This window comes from Calidris pugnax, unplaced genomic scaffold, assembly GCF_001431845.1.
Source record: "Calidris pugnax isolate Ruff unplaced genomic scaffold, ASM143184v1 scaffold70, whole genome shotgun sequence".
NCBI classification, from domain to species: domain Eukaryota; kingdom Metazoa; phylum Chordata; class Aves; order Charadriiformes; family Scolopacidae; genus Calidris; species Calidris pugnax.
This window is the reverse complement of record NW_015090862.1, coordinates 5,815,982-5,833,396: the sequence shown is the minus strand read 5'-3', so window position 1 is coordinate 5,833,396 and position 17,415 is coordinate 5,815,982. Positions and strand designations below refer to the sequence as shown.

The 17,415-nt window shown below is 37.8% G+C and overlaps 1 long non-coding RNA gene across 2 annotated transcripts in view; it reads right to left on the bottom strand.

Annotated features, from left to right (window-relative positions):
- The window catches only part of LOC106889418, a 36,665-nt gene that overhangs the window by 12,857 nt on the left and 6,393 nt on the right, over positions 1-17,415 (bottom strand). Inside the window, exons 2-4 of one of the 2 annotated variants that reach the window (XR_001412307.1) lie at positions 10,713-10,834; positions 2,397-6,813; positions 2,102-2,245 (exon numbers count right to left, since the gene is read on the bottom strand). This is a non-coding gene — a long non-coding RNA (uncharacterized LOC106889418). The remainder of the gene's footprint in view (positions 1-2,101; positions 2,246-2,396; positions 6,814-10,712; positions 10,835-17,415) is intronic. The other variant, XR_001412306.1, reaches the window with a different exon arrangement.

Sequence of the window (17,415 nt, the reverse complement as noted above, 5' to 3'; positions counted from 1 at the left end):
GAGTTAAACTAATTTAAGGGAGACTATTAACTAGAAAGATTATGAGCTTGTCAAAAAGATATTAATTAAAGTCTGGGGACTGCTTGCCAGTGTCATTCTAAATTAATTGCTAATGGGTTACTCTTAAAAGTGGAGCGCAGCTGCAAGAACATCAGGCTCAAAGGAAACTTGATTTTGTTTATCATTCGTTTTTACTTTGTTTAGCAAAGGATTTCTAAATACCAAAGAAACCTGAAACTGTTTCTGGCAAGGATATTTTTGATTACAAAAATCTTTCTATAATCTAAATGGCAGGATTCATACACTTACTGTAGCCTTCTACACTTTTCTCTCTTTCTGTAAATCTCTGAGAAAAGAAAAACCTTTAGAACCATATCTTCTATATCTTTTAAGAGGCAAAGAAGCCAAAAAAGCCAACTGGCTTTTTTAGAGCCAGTGGCACACAAAATGGTTTGACATAAAGTTAGCAGTGGTTCTCCTGACCCCCAAATCATGTGTTGTTGGTATCATGCTCTTTGGGTATAATATTACCTGTGGGAGCAACTGAAACAGGCCAGAGATTTGTCGTGATCTCAAGGCCTCCAGTTTATAGCTATACTTAAGGGCAACAAACAACTTTCTGTGTGCCATGTGTGAAGACTCTGCACTTACTGCTGAATCTGCTATTGCACTGAGAAAAAAAGAGGAGAGCCTGTAGTCCACCACATTCTTTGGGACTCAGAAGTACTGTTCAACCAAAGCAGAATGCTGGACAACAGAATATGCCTGTAAATGTAAGAATTCCATAAAAACTGTATCTGTGCTTACTGGTTATAATGTGATTAAGTAATAAACATACACTGCAAGGTGAATGCCATGCAATGTCTGGTCGGTATCAGGGTTCTTTTGGTAACATATGGGTAAGGAAGCTTAGTGATTCACAGCCCACGCTCAGAGTGACTACAACACCCGTGGCTATGTGAATGTTGGCAATTGATTCCCATGGAGAAAAATTAATAAGTTCCTTAAAATGAAAAAATGTTTTAGAAAATGAGGGAAGTCAGAGAAAACATAGTTAGTATCTTATTGTCCTAGAATGAAAATATTTTTGAACAATTACTACAGCAATTTATACAAACTGTGACTTTTATAGATACATTGTAACTCTGGTTCATGAGGAGCCTTACTTTACTAGATGCTCCAAATTAAGATTTCCAGGCATCCCATCTAATCTTCTAATCCAATAATCCTAAAATCCAGCAATTAAAGAATGTTTTGACAAAGCAACCTGAGGCTCATTCCTCTAATTATGCTGCACAGTTTAAGCTCACTGACTTCAAATGCATAGGTGTACCCATGTAAAATATGCATGCAGTGCATCTGAATTTACTAGATTAATAGACACTTCTGTAGTACGCAGCCTATTAACAGCTTCGTCCAAACTGAAACTAAATCAAGACATCTTATTGCCAAAGAGGAAAAATGATGGGGAAACGTTCACTTAAGCAATCCTGTTTCCTTGCTGAGAATGAATGCAGTTATAGCTCTAACACTAAGTCATATTCAAGACGAACAATATTTAAAAAAAAATAGAATTTAATAAGCAGTCTCTAGAAATCCCTGTCAGTCTGTCATGTGGGTTGGATTTCTCTTTAAGCGCTACCATTTTGCTGGTGTTTTCTACCGGAAGGTACAGAGTCTGATGATTCAGAATGAGAGACATTAAATGTTGTTCATGTACTGAAGCCATGGAGAGACTGGAAGCTTCAATGATGCAGGGAATTTATATTATGTGTTGCCTAATTTAAGATAATAACAAAAATACTTCTATATATTCTTCCTGTGGTAGAATTATGCTTTATCAAGCATAATTAACACTCTTTCCTGCTCCATTCCTAGACATTAAATCATTCCTTCCTTTGTTGAGCTGGTTTTCTGAGATGTATGAAAATGAACAGACATCTGACTAATCTGCAGAAAATTTCTCCATCATAAAGGACCTGGGAAACTTCTCCTGAGGCAGCAGTTCAACAACTTGCCATTTGCAATCTTGCCACTGTATGCAAGATGTCTGCATTGCTGGGCGCAATCTATACAGCACAACTTCCCATGCTGGACTCACTTTCCAGAAAGAGGTCCCAGAGACTAAGATCCACACAGAGTTTTTCCTTTGTGCTCCACTTCATGTTCTGATCATCAACCTGCTTTGCTTGTCTAACTGTAATGATTCTGCAGAAGGATCCTTCGGGCTGCAAAAGGGAACAAACTGAAGAATGAATTAGGAACTTGACTAGTAAACTCTGAAATGGCTGGCAGCTGGTACTGGTGGGTGGCACTCCAGGCACCACACAAATAAAGAACAGAATGAGGAAAAGGTGGGGTGAGAGGCATCTTACTGGGCCTCAAATGGTACTCACCATACTGTCTTTCCCTCAGCTGAAGCTTGATGAGGATGGAGACTGGTGAATGTCTGGCTTTGGAGTATGGCAAAAAGGTACACAGCAGGCCTGGGGGAAGCAAAATCACTGCTGAACTTCTGGTGGGGAATGCAAAATTTGATGATGTGAGAGAAATTTGGAGTGTATAGTATTTGCCCCAGAAGCTGAAACTAAATGATACGTTGAACCTATTGTATCAGAAGCCCTATAATAGAATTAAGAATCATTTAGGTTGGAAAAGACCCTTAGGATAATTGGGTCCAACTGAGCTCTCTTTTCAGAATTCTAAATTGGACTCAGGTTAAATATGAGGCCTGCACTATCACAGTCTGATACAGTATGTGTCTCCACTAAAGTACTAGTTTGCTAAGGAAACAAATTACAATATTATTTTGTGAGTTCTGTTGACCTTCAACTTGGTAAGAGGATAAAATGTTAAAAAGCACAGAAAGAGACAAGAGTGTTTTTTACAAGTGGTACTTTTGTAATAGCAAGACTATGTCTATGTGACAGGAGGGCTTGGCTTGTTTGTTGTTTGTTTTGGGGATTTAGGCGGTAACGAACAAAGCAATTACAAGAGACAAAGATATGCAGCTTTTTCGTTTTCCCAACAATCTAGGGGAATTGAATCCATTGGCTGCCTGGAGTTCATTCCTGTAATCCCTTCATTAACCCTTTCATTCAATGAGCCCTCAATTTTCCACTAGATGCAAACTGCAGTTCGTGCCCACATTTGTCTCTCATTTTTAGGTTAGGCAGGAATCCTTCTCTGTAGTGTTTGGTTCCTTTTACATGCAACAGTTTATTATCAGACTATGTCTAGCTTTTCCAGCGTTGACAGCATTATTATTAAAAATACAGAGTATAGTGATATTATGCAAGTGACCACACTGAATCTTTTCACTTTTCCTAATGGCCTCCCATAACTTCACTGACTTATAATTTTTGTGTTGATATTTTATAGACACCTTTCATATTCCCTTAACCAGAAGCTAAGGAGTTAATTGTTTTTTATCATATATGTATTGTACTGGCTGAGATGAAAGCCATGGCTCAGCAAGGTCTTGGCTAAACATGCTTATTAGCATCAAATACACCTCATTCTAAAAAGGTGTTGCTATGCACCTGCTATTTTAATTCATATTAGGTTATTAAAAGAAAAACAAAGTGTCAGACTAGAAACAAAGCAGTGCTATGATCTGCTAGAAGACATCAAAAGCAGACAGATTATGAAGTCTGATATGGCTACCAGGGTAATGTCTAAATTTAGGCTACTCTTTCTGTGTAAAAATTTTAGGTAATATCCTCAGCAAAGGTAACTGGCACTGAAGCCAACAACACTGTTTGTTTATATCAGCTAGATCTGGATCTCTTTCATCTTGCATAAAACATGAATTACTAGCTTTTATGCAGTTGTCCTGCCCGCTGTGATTCCCTGAAGAAGAGGTGTGGAGGAAATAATTTTTGCAAGGAAAATCTGAAAAGGCAACCCCTCCCAGCACAGGTGCTCTTAACTTCTCACATATTCACTCCTTTCACTTAGAACAAAACCTGTTGTTTCTCTCCTGCTTCTAGTCCTGGCCAGCCAGAACTAGGGAAGCAAATGACGGTGCTGCAGTAGCTACTGAAACAATTTGCTGGGATTGAATCCCGTTATCCAAGGCACTGAAATGGATCCTTTCTGCCCAAATTTCCCCAATGAGAACTTGGTAGAAGTTGCTACGTTTTGAACCTTCTCTCTGCCAACAGGAGAATCGTGCATTTTGTTAATTATAGAGCTGGGGATACAGTTAGCCAACTGGCCACTTTACACACTGATCAGGAGTTATTCCAGGAAGTACAGAGTGCCTGTTAGAATCGTATCTTGCAACGCTGCTGACATCCTGCTCTGTGTCCCAGAATATGAGATAGCATTTTGTATTACTTCAGCTAGGAGAGATGAAAAAGAAAACATAGACATGGACCAATCTGTTTCTCAGAAATCAGGTGACCTGAAACTGCTCTAACAACTCTAAACTCTGGCAAAAAAGCCTTCATTAATTTTCATAATTTGAACAGCACACAAATAGAGAATTTTAAAGGTTTAAGGTGAGCAAAGAAGATATTTCAAAAGTACAGAAGTATCAACCAAGCCTTGGGATCCAACAGATGCTTAATTGCAATGAAAAAGGGAATGAAATATAAATGTCAAAGTACATACACAAGAATACTCCAGGAGTATCTGTAACTACTTAGTGAAGGAACTGAATAGATCAGATCTTTCCAAAGTCTAGAAATGTTTTAGTACACAGATGGTCTAGAATTCAGTGGAAACAAAAGTATCACATCATAAGTCAGTTGTTTAACGTACTCTGTGTTTATATAAACTATGGGTAGACATAGCATTACTGTAATATTGTGGTTGAGAAATCAGGCACTCAGGGGTCAGAAAATGCAGCACAGGTCAAACCACAATCATAATTCTCCCCTCTTCTTGCTTATGCATGAAAATATAAGACTGGATGTTCTACTGACTTATGTTAGCAGGCCTGAGTGCACCAACAGGGTTTAATGGCCCTGACCAGTCTCACCTGGGACCTCCACCCACACCCTTGCCCATGGGTCCAGGGGCTTCATTTAAGCTCAGCCCCAGGCCTTCAGTCCCAGTCTAAGCTAAGTTTTAGGTGTGCCTCTGCTTGACCATGTACCTAACTCATCAGATCATGAGCTGGGCTGACTTCCTAGCTTCATCTCAGCTCTGCCTGTTGCTATAGTCCTGCCTGGTGATTCCTGGGCTGACCCTGACCTGCAGACTGTTGGCCTTGGTACTTGACCTGCTTTGCCACTGCAAATTTGCCAGGTATTTGGACTTCTGTTTAACCCCTGCTGCCTTCCCTGGGCCTTCCCTGCTCTCTTGCTCTGGTATTGTGGGTTAAGGCCCTGGCTGCTGAGGTCTCTGTTGTGCTGGCTGTAGTATCGTGCTTGCTGCCTTTGGCAGGAGCCAGCCCCAGCAGTACTCTGACAGTTTATACTTTATGTTACCATTTATATTTCTAAAGAGTGAGAGTGTGACTCCTTTATAAAGTCCTACCCTCCCTGTTGAGACTTGGAGGCTAAGCCTGCATTCAGATTTTGCAGTTATAGATCATTGGCTAAAAGATGAAAATCGATTACTAAAATCTTACAACTACTATAACAGTATACTGTAATGAATTGTACCTTAAAACAAATGTCTTTAGGTAAAAAGTAACTTTCTCAAAACCTTGAAGAGTATTTGAGTGACATCTTGTATGAGACTTCACAAAACATTTTTATTGGCATCCTAAGATTTGACTATCTCTTTTTTTTAAATTTGTTACAAAAAATTTCTAGACTTCAGTTATAAAAACTGAGATTTCTTTTAGCAAAAAGAAAATTAATTATTTGGAGGTTGTATATAAACTTGTATCAGAAGCATAAGAATGTTCTACCTCTGCTATTAGTTTTTCTAAGACCAGCAGTTCCACAGAAAAGGCTGAAGCATTTTCAAACGGATGAAGCATTGCATGCTTCTAGTCTTAAGCATTTTTAATAACAGGAGGTAAAAAATTCTGGCATCTTAGAATTTAGTCACTCCTGTTGACTTTGGGGGGACCAACACCTTGCCCAATAGCTAAAACAGACCGTTCTGCCAAATGAAATAGTTCCAGAGGCAACAAAAAACAGTCAAGAGATGTCTCCTGGCAAGAATTACAATGCACAAGAGAAACCTAACTGACAAAAGAGATACTGCTCAAAGGCATTTTCATGGACAAAATATGTGCTTGCTGTGCACAGCCAAGGAAACTTCAAGTATTTAAGAGTGGTGGGGGGGTGGAAATCTTAACCTGTTGTATGTTAGTGAGGCATGGCTAGAAAGCAACCATCAGTGGCTTTGTCATTCTCTGTGTGAAAGCTCAGTGCAGTACCTAAGCAGTCTCTAGTCTGTTAAAGTTCACTTGCCAGTTTCAAGATGAAATTGCAAAGACTTTTTCAGAGTTGGAAAAATCTGAAGTTAGAAGAGACTGGGGCAGGGGGGGAAGACATCAGAGGGGAAAAAATTGGTCCTTTGAAGTTTTATATGTAAGGAAAGACCTGGATTTGTGCCTTTAAAGCAAACCTTCCTGACACTACAAATCTGAAAAAACTCTCTGTGGCCAAAAGCCACATTGCATATACTTATCTTTGAGAGGAAGGGGGAGGGAGATCAGTTCACAAGCAGGAAATGGCTTCCAGGTGTCTCCCTACTCCAGTGCACAACCCGATCACTACAATCCAGTGATGCCAGGCTTAGTAGTCCCAGCTGCCTTGCTTCTTCCCAGGGATTTGGACTAATCATGCATTATCACAGCCCTTCTGGTAACGCTGGCTCTGGAGGTGTGCTTGAACTGCTCACAGGCTGTGGGTGATTAAAAGAAGTTACAGGTAGGCTTTCTCAATTAAGTATGAGCATGTGGAAATAAGCGAGGTACATAAACAAATGCCTACATCTGCATATGCACTCATGCCCATGTGCATAAAAGTTCAAATCATATCTGTTTCTGGAGCTGGACAACAAAATCAACTGCTCTGTTTCTTGGTGTGTTGTAGAAGGAAGTAACTGAATGCATGTGGCACCCTTTTTCCATCCCAACACTGTACAACTTGTTAAGAGGCAGAAAAAGACCTGTCCCATTTATTCTACCTCAATGATGTCTTTTTTTTTTTTTTTTTCCCCTCCTTCTGACTGCAGAAATCCTTCCTTGTTGGGTATTATGGTTTCATTGTGCAAATGTGGTAGCAAGAGCTTTCCGAAGCCTTGTTACAGCTAGTTAGTTAACCATATAACAAAAAAGTAATTAGCTTAGATACCTAGCACAGAAAGGAAAGTTAGTTTTAAGGAGTACTGTTTAAACTCTTCCTCATACAAAAGTTTGAACTCGCAGCAGAGAGAAAAGTGCTGCTATCCATTCTACTACATTATTTACATCAGTATGGGACTATGTCATGATGCAGTAGAAGAGTATCCTCTCATTGGCAATGAAGTTGCATTCTATGTTGGCTAACGTTACTGTTTTCTGGTTAACCAGAATCAATTTAATATTCAGCAGGGAATGTGACATCTTGGGGGGTGGGGTAAATAATAAAGAAAACCAAAATTAATTTTATTTTGATTGACTATATGGTGCCACAAAATACCGAGCATTTACTTGGCTGCAGAAGCAATGAGTATTTCCATTCTCAATGCTGATGAAAGCTTTTCTATTGCTGTCCCAAGAGGCATTGTTTTCACTGTGTTCTCTGGAGGACCATTTCGAACAAAACTCATAAGGTCTCATTCAAGTATAAAACTTGTACTGACTGTTTTCTTTTTAAAGCTGAATGAAAGTACAGCAGTTCCTTAGCCTGGAAAAAGCTGTACAGTTTTCTGATAGTTTTCTCAAGATAAAGTAGCAGCTTCCCTGTGCAAAAGGATGAACAGATCAGTGAGTAGTTTACATGTAAATATGTAAAAACATGTAAATATGTAAACATGTAAATATGTAAAAAAAAAAAAAGTCTATCTTAGGAAAAAGCAGTCTGAACTGCAGGAATTAGCACCATTATTTTCATGTCAATGCAAAAGGTGTGACTGATTGCATGACACCAACAAGTACCACCAATGCTCAGACTATGTCTATAAGTTGTGGAATGGTGAATGTTACAAGCCTGTACTGTGAAATTTAAAAACAATTGCTTTAATGTGGCATATTAGATCACGTAATATTAGACACATAACGAGTCAAGCAACCACCTTCTCTTCTGTGATTATTTTTTGTGACAGTAACAAACACCCTGGTGATACAATGCTCCTATGTGATGGTATGCTGAGTACACCAGCACTCTATACTCAGTCGATGATTTTATGAAGCCTATTCCACAATGGAATAGGGTCATGCCTCTGTTTTAATTGTTCCAGTAAAATTTTTAATATTGTGACTTTTAATATTTATTTCTCAGTGTGTGAGAAACCCTGAAAAGCTTGAAGCTGTAGTCCACCAATTCTATTGTCAAAACAGGAAAACTGTATGACTCCATGTAGCCAAAGTTTTATTAACTGCTTTTTGCCTAACTACTTAGCTTCTTCCCAGATCTGACTGTTTCAAAATTAAGCATACTACTGCTGTGCCATATGTTCAGATGCGCCAAGGGAGAAGGGAGTTGTTTTTCAATTGGTTTCAATTGGCTCACTGTCTTTTAATGAGGCAGGGGACTTGTGACCTCAGTGCATTGTGGCTGATAAATGATAGGATGTACCCACACATACTCACAGAAAACCTGCAAACATAAATGAGTTGTGGGTAATCTCTAGCCTCTACTAGGGAAAGGCAATCTTGTGGGCAAACACTTAAGCAGAAAGCTAATGCTTAATAGTATGTGATTTTAAACTGCCAGTGCACAAGCCTGTCAACGTTTATTTCCAGGTTCTCTGATCCTCTTTATTAGTTTCCCGTCTTGCTTTCATCTTGCCCAAATCACAGAAAGGTTTGATTTTCTTTTGCGAACAATTTTTTTTTTTGTCAAGTCTGTTTGCATTTCTCAAGGATCTGAACAGGTTAAAAATGTTTGTGCTGCTGAAGGTAATGTATACTCTTAAACAAAAGTTATGTAACTTATACAGAATAATATCACATGCTAGACTATTATGCTAGGATCTGATCAGATAAGTAAGCTTTGCCTTCATTAAAGGCTTTAATCTTGATTATACTTGGGGCAGCCTCTAAACAACTCTGGAGTTTTCCTCTAAAGGATCTTTTATGCTCTGGCCCAGAATTTCTCAAATAACTAACGCTATTTTTTGAGAAATCAAAAGCAAAATTTTTTGCCTCTCTTTTTAAAAGAAAGCTGGTGATGACAGAAAAACTTCCCCTTGGCTCTCAACTGGGAGTTATAAATACCCAAAAGCTAAATCCTTGTCTGGCTTGTTTGGTTTTTTTTTATTTTATTTTATTTCTCCGAGATCTCTTTTTCTGGAGTGGTGTTTGAGCCTTAGATCTCTTGCTTGCCTTACTACAGAACTGATGAAAGTCTGAGATCTCAATCAAAGGCTTAACAAAACAATAATCCTCTATTGCCCTAATTCTTCTCAGAAACATCTCTCTCTGACAAGAACAGTCCTTAAGCTTTTACATCTTTTTCTGCTTAAAATTACTTTCCTAATTAGAAGGAATTGTTTCCTTCTCAAGTCTTTGTGCCTGAAGAACACTGTATTTATGGGAAAGCATCTCTCAGGCTCTTTAGCTCCCTGCCCTCAAATACTGTGACAGTGATAACACTCTACATCCCTCAAAAATTCCAACTTCCTTTATAAACAGACAGAGGAATTCGGTAACATGCTTCACAATCAGCTCAATTCCATTTGAAGCAAATATCAGAAATAGCAGGAATAATCACACAGTTTCCATGCTTAATGTAATCACTAACTCTCAAGCACAGCATTACAATTTAAAATTAATTCTCTTTCCCAGATATATTTACTTTATATATACGTATGAAACTTTATATAGTTCCATACTAATTCTGACCAATTTTTTTAGACACCATATTTAACAGGAATTAGAATCAGATTGTGTGAATGCAGTACAGGTAGAATTAGTTGAGTAGAATTAGACATTGAGTAGGTTGTGTAAACCAGATTTCCATACCAAAACATTTGTTTAAAATCTTTTCAACTCAGTAGCTGCTCATCCTTATAGGTGATAAAGGCCCTATTTAAGGTACTTATGCAGGTATAGTATCAGTAGCTTCAAGTATCTGAGTAATCCTGCCCACCTAAGTTGGACACGAGCTCAGATGCCATCCTGACTAGGCTTCAGTCATACTAAATTTACCTGCTAGCAAATTTTAGTATGCTAACAGCTGACGTGGATTACGCTCATGGAAGAAGTTCCTGACAAGCTGCAACAGGATTTGGGAAGGTCACAAAGAATCTATTAAAGCAGATGAATTTGAGTCCAGCTGAATACAAAATAATTCATAATGAATGAGATGACTCCCAACTCGTGTGGTTTGGAAGAGCACTGGAATGAAATTTGTTAGTGCTTTTTCAAGCAAGCACGCAATGTAAAGATATGATGATGGCAATGACTTGTGTGACTAAGTGGTGGTTACACCACCTAGCCACTAGGCATGATTGCATCTGATTTGACACTCTTTATTTAGAAGTGAACAGAAATAGCTGTTCAAACAGCTGAATGTCTCCTCCTATGCCAGTGAATACGATTGTTAAAATCTGAGAGGAGTGGTTGAAGCTGGAGTAATGATATCTCTTGAACTTACCAGTAACCCAGCTTAGAGAGGCCACCGTTGACTCATGACAAAGTCTTAAATTCATCTCTCCTGGACATGGAAGTCTGGGAACACCATTTTTCCTCATTCAAATTCACATCTCAGTAAGGATGCTGCAATCACAGAAAAAGTCCAGAAATTGAGAGTGATTAAAAACAATTTGGAGACATTTTTGTATGACGGAGTTGTGAAGACTCGTGCTACTGAGCTGAGATGGTAAGTGTCTAAGATCATGAGGTTACGTAAAGTGATGATTATCACTACAAATGTTCATAGTGCTGTCCTACTGAATAAGAAGACAGCATAGAATAAAAAAGACCACATGATATAATAGTTCACAAAATATCTTTCCCTCATCTAGGTAACTAAATGTATCTGGATATTAATTAATCTAATGAGATTAAAAATATGACTTAATAATTAAATGAATCACAATATCTTTTTTATTATATTCACTAGGCCTAATACTTTTCTGGGGGGAAAAGTTACTTGATTATTAGTTGGGAATAGCAAGAAAGTTTCTGCATACTTTGGAGATACATTATATTTTTAATTTAAAGACAGACAAATATTCTGGGAAATAATTGTTTTATTCTGAGTGTACTCTCCTACATATAACAGTGAATTACTCTTAAGATTGCCTCTGAAAACCCTTGAATGCATGGATTTATACCCTAGAATTCAGTTTTTTGGTTTTTTTATGGCACATTCTACTTAAAACCTTCTTAGGTGTAAGAGCTTAGAACAGGTTGGTTTTGTTTGCATTGCTATCGGTCACAGGTCTATGAGGGAGCTATATTTCTGACTAAAGTCTGATATGTATTATTTATGATGAACACATGTGTCTATGCTCTAACAAGGTGTTCTAAATGAAGGGTCACCCTGGTAGCTTGTATAGTTTCACAGGTATGCATTTGGAATATAAGAGAAAGTAGAGGAACGATTTGCCTCTTACAGTGTGAGGCTGCTAGGGGCCAGAAGCTAGCAGACTGAGAAAAGAAACTTGTGCATCTGGACAGGCAATAGGCTCAGAACAGAGAAGTGCTGAACTGACTCAAAAACTAACCAAAATCTGTGAAACTGTTCTGATATTTTGAAGAGCCAATGCAGACTGGCAGAAATGACAGAGCAGAGAGGCCATGCTGAAAACTCCAAGTGCAAACTGACTGCATCAGCAGCAGTCATGGCAATGGGAAAACTCTCTGAATTGACAACAAATAAGCCGATCGGGCAACATAAACTCAGCTGCTTCGCAGGTCCACATACAAACTTGGAGGAAGCTGCAATGCGCAGCAGAGCCAGCTGGCTGTTCCTGAGGTTGGGCTGACTGCCAGGCAGCTGTGACAGGGGGAGCCAGACTCAGTAGCCACCCCTTGATGACCTGGGCTACCCTGGGATTGACTGATACTCTTTATTGGGAAGGGAGAAGTTGAATGCACTTTGTGCAAATAGCCATAGATTTTGTTAATCATTATTTAAAGGTATCTATACAGTCAGTGTCCCACAATCTGTTGTTTGTATTCCAAAATAATCAAGAGCAGAAGAACCTCTCAGTAACAGCACAAGAAAAGGTTTAATTCATTTTCCCCCCAGAGGGAAACTGGAAATGAAACTCTAAGCAAGAGCTTTGAGACATGGTTATCTTGCCAAAAAGAACTGTAGATATTGAGGCTGATCCTCTTTGTTGCCAATCTAGAAATTTAGGTTTTAAGCCTCTGCTGTGATTCTTTAAAATTATTTTTTATTTTCTAATGTGATTGATTGTTTATTTTCTAAACATTTAATGCTTCCATTAACTCTCTAGCTTCACATATGGAAAAGTGCATGTCTGAATCTGGCTGGTCATACTTTAAGGATATATTTCAAAGACAGGCTAACATTCTGATCACAAAAGGCGGCTGTCAGAGTCACTGCACAAGCAAAGGTCAGCACATTTGCAAAATGAGATATTTGTCTTTCTTCAAAGATTAGGGGTATCTCTTCAGTGAAGTGTTAGAAGACACATAAGTGCAAACACTGCCAGCTGCCCCTGCTATTGCAACAAAACTAAACAAATATTTTCATTGTATTCTGAAAAAGAAACATCACTGACACCCCACCACCACCACTCTCATGTTTTATGATGGGGTGTTAAAAAACATGCAAGTCCAAAAATATTTTTTAGAACAGAATGCCATCTCTCCTCACATTCCTGGATTTCAGAAAGGAAAAGATGAGTGTTTCCATATATTGTTTTTTCACTCTAGTGAAAAGAATGAAAATAATTTTCAGTTTCCAGAGTGTCTGCACCTGGGGCCTAAATGAAGGGAAGTAGGTAAATAGTTCCAAGTAATTAATGTAATGGCTCAGAGGGGCCACAGAAGGAAAGGGGAGTTTCTCCAGTTTAAATGTTTGCATTCATGCTTTGCCTAAAGCAAAACAAGCTATCTGTCTTCTGGTTTGCATTTTCCCAATGAAAGCTTCCATTTGTCTTATTGTCATTCCAACATGTGCATCATTTACAGCTTTCACTGCTTCAAATATGCAAGTACTGTACAATGCAAGATTTTTTTTTTTTCTGAGCTTTTAAGATTTTCTAGAGTTGCAGAATGTGTTTTAAAAAGTTAACTAGTAAAGGCTGATTCAATTTATAAAGTGTTGGATAATACTTCTAAGTGGCTGCAGGTTAGCAGCTTTGGTACTGTGATGTTTTGCTACATAGTGGAATCTTCAACCTAGAATGAAGTGCAACGCCTCTTTCCACGCTTTGGGGAAAGAGGGTCCACCACAGAAATGACCAAAGTTGATAGTTTGCACCCAGATTGGTCATTATTAGACTGAAGAAAGAGTGATAAGTCTTGAGTTCCATCTGTTTCTGACATCCTGGTCATTTAATGTGAGCTGTAGAGATGTAAAATCTCCAAAATACATTTCTGAACCCTTTCTTAGAGTTAGAAATTTATGCGAACCTTTTTTTTTTATAAAATAGGGAATGAAAAGTATTATCTGTTTTATCTAGTAGGTCAGTGAATAGAGAATTAGTGATCAGAGGAAGTCTGTGTCTCTTGAGTCTTGACTCTTACCGGGGTTACTAGATTTGCATTTCTAACTTCCCATTTTAAGAACCTCAGTATATGGGATGTTTAGGTGAAACACTTCTAGTTTCTCCTATGGAAGTGAAAACACTGCCCACCAGAAATACTGTGATAGAAAGCGAACTAAGTATGACTATTTATCTTAAGAGTTAATGTACTTACTGAGGTTGGGGGGAGGCCTAGGTTTGTTCAAAATACTACTTCATACTAAATCTTGAGGAGACAAACTCTTTGTCTTCGGCTTGTCATTGTATTCCTGTTACATGACTTGCATCAGAAGTATTTTCCACCATCAGACCTTGGGCAGTGTCATTTCTTCTATTGAAGAGACTTGCCTGATGCGTGGGGATAGTTAATTTTGTCAGTTTTCACAAAGACAGAATTTCATTTGACTAGTCACACGGCAAGCCTGCAGTCACAGTCCTAGATATCATACAAAGGGGACTTCATGTTACAGTGGACAAACATGTTAAGGGACATGCCATAACCTGCAAGGTGATAGAGTGATGAATTTCATGTGGAAACTGGAAACTGGAGACTGGAACAGGCCAAGTTCATCTCATTAGAAGCCAGCAAACGTCTGTTAAGCTTGGCCTATGCTTAAAAGGCTTCCTAATGTAGTGATCTTGGCAAAGTCTCCCTAGAATAGGTGCTGCTGAAGTTAGCCAAAAAAGCTCAGAGGGGCTTCCCCAGACACAACAAGCTGCACTGACTTCTGTGCTCTAAACTGGGCCTACAGTATAGCTGTTACAAAAGTGAAAAGTGTGGTAAAGAGTCACAGTCTTTGTGACATTCTAATATATAATAAATATCTTCTGTATACCTGGTCTGAAATAGAGTTAATTTTATACGATGTCTGGATCTCAAATGAGTGACTGCTGGTGAAAGTCTTACTCTCTGAGTAACCTTCTCAGGATAAGTATACAAGTTCAGTATAAGAAGCAGAGTAACCATTGTTAGGAAAAGTTTAGATCTCCTCCTAGCCTAACATCCTATTCAAGAGAAAGTGTAGTTTTGCTGTTGTAAGTGTATGCTACAGTATAGGCTTTTTTTTTTTTGACACAGTCGTGTTGGTCAAAGATCACATTTCATCACATCCAGGACTGACAGAATGGTGTTGGCAGAAGCCAGTAGCCTAGTTGTGGTCTCACAGGAAAGGTCTTGACCTCAGAAGTATTAACTCTTCACACTGCTCTAAAATGGGCTTATTGCAGTTCTGATTATTAAAATAAAATCCTTCTCTTTCTGAGGTATAGAGACCCTACCCTCTCTGGAATGAGGTAACATTTCTCAAGTATATAGAATTAACTTAATCGCTTCTTAGATGTACTGAGGGAAACATAATTTTATATTAAAAATATATACATTGTATGGTTGAGGGGAAAATGTAGAATGACAAAGTTTGATTTAGTCTAATGTACCTAGGATATTTCTCCCTATTAATTCAGTTAGAGAAGTATTTAAAAAAAAAACCAACAGATAGCTTGGGAGTATGTCAGAGCAATCAACCAAACTACAGACAAGCCAAAGCAAAGTAAAAGTTAAATCCTTCCTAACAGAATTCCAGATAGTACAATGTGGGAGCATCAACTTCATGTAACTGAAGAATTTTTGTGAATATTCAAATGACTTTTTTAGAACAATAACCTCTTATCCAACTCTGAATGGCCTTGCAACTAAAAATATGCTCTATTCGGTATTTCTTTCAACTTGTTTTAGACAGGATCAGTAGTTTTCTCAGAAGATACTATCGCTGTTTGGCAGAAATGTGCTTGCAAAAATAAACTGGATCCAGAAAAGTTGCCAGTGATGTATTTGGATAGAAATGTGGACAGTGATTCTTGCCCATATCCAAAATAAAACACACTAGCTGTACAACAACTTTCTTTGCTAAATATAAACATCCTAACATTGATAAGCTTTACAGAAAGAAAAAGAGATAGCGATGTATTGCTACCCTCACCAGTATTTTAAGAGCACCCTCTACAGTCACAAAACACTATCTAACCAGGAAAAGCTCTTCCACCTACAGAAAACAGTATTAACTGAAAATTGGAGTATCAGTTTAGTTTCTCAGTGTAGTGTCAAATCTATATAAATATATCTCTGTGCTTTAAGCCCCAGTAAAGATAAGCAGACCTTGCATGAGTGCCAAAGACAGATCCTGTTTAATCACTGAAGCCTCCATATTTGAGGATTTAAAATACCTTAATTATTTTGGTCTGACTCATAATTAGGCTGTAAATGTCTTAAGACAATGGATGGTTGTGGGATCTGAAATGGAAACCCAGGACAAGACAGTGTTTGTTATTTTATGCATATAAGTTTTAAAAACTATTGCTCTTGTCTATTTTCTAATAACGCCCTCGGTATTAGGACTTTGTACTCGGCTTTCTTCTGTTGCTCATTTATTTTTTTAAAATATATACTGGATATATTTTTTCAGTCACAAAAGAGTTTACTTCTGCCATGGTTTCTCCCCTTTCAAATAAGTAAAAAAAAAAAAAACCACCTGAATGTCTGTTCACGGCCTTTTTCTTTTTCCCCTTGAAAAAGAAAAAGCAAAGGATTTCAAGATCACTCATTCATTTTCCCTCCCTTTTCCGTGCTTCAGTCTCTAAGTGTTACTTTCAGCCTTAAATATTTCCCATGTTTAATTTTGAATAACTGTTTATGTCACATTGAAATGAGCAAAACCGAAGAAGGCTTTTTAAGTTAAGCTCATGCTTAAGCAGTTTTCTGCATCAGTCCTGACAAAACAAACCTATCAAGGTTGGAAATTCCAATCCTCTAAAACCTATCTTTATAAACCTTTGCCAGTCTTGCCTAGATTTGCAAAGATAGAGATATTTTCCTAAGTCTTCAGTGCATCAGTAGATATGACACTGCTGGTGAATCAGGAGTGATGCTTTACCTTTTAATGCAGAAGGATCAATATCTTTGTAAGTGAATCCTTGAAGTTTCTTATATGGGACATTATTTAAGTGTTTATATCTCTTCTAAAATATTGCTTCACAAAACTATCTAAATTATATTGCCTCACCTTATTAAGAAAAGTGTCTAAAGATAAAAACAATCTTAAAAATACTAAAGATAATACTTTTTTCCTGGTCTTTATTTTCAAACTGCTCTACATATGATTGTCAAAAGATCAGAACGGTTAAAATTATTTCAGCCACCAGGTGATGCTATTGCACAACATCATAAAAGTATACTGGCCAACGTACCAAAACCAAGTTAGGAGATCAGATACCGCTTTGGACTTCATAGGCCTGGAAAAGGTTCCATATTGCCGTCCGAAAGTAAGAAAAAAACCCCCAACAAATAAAAAAAAAGTTATTTTTTATATGGGATACTGATGATTGATGTCTGTTCTAAAAGTTACCTGGGTATAAAACCAAGAATATATTTAATGTTTCACCTCTCTATTGAAATACTTTTATTTCAGCGGGATTTAAAAGCCTAAATTATTTTCTGGTTATTGGCCTTCATTCTCATCAAAGACACACATATATTTTTAAGAAAACTGAATATAAGATGCAATGTCTTCAAATCCTCATGTGACTAAAAGAGTTAATTAATAGATACATTAAACTAAATGAAATTTTGTCTTGCTATAT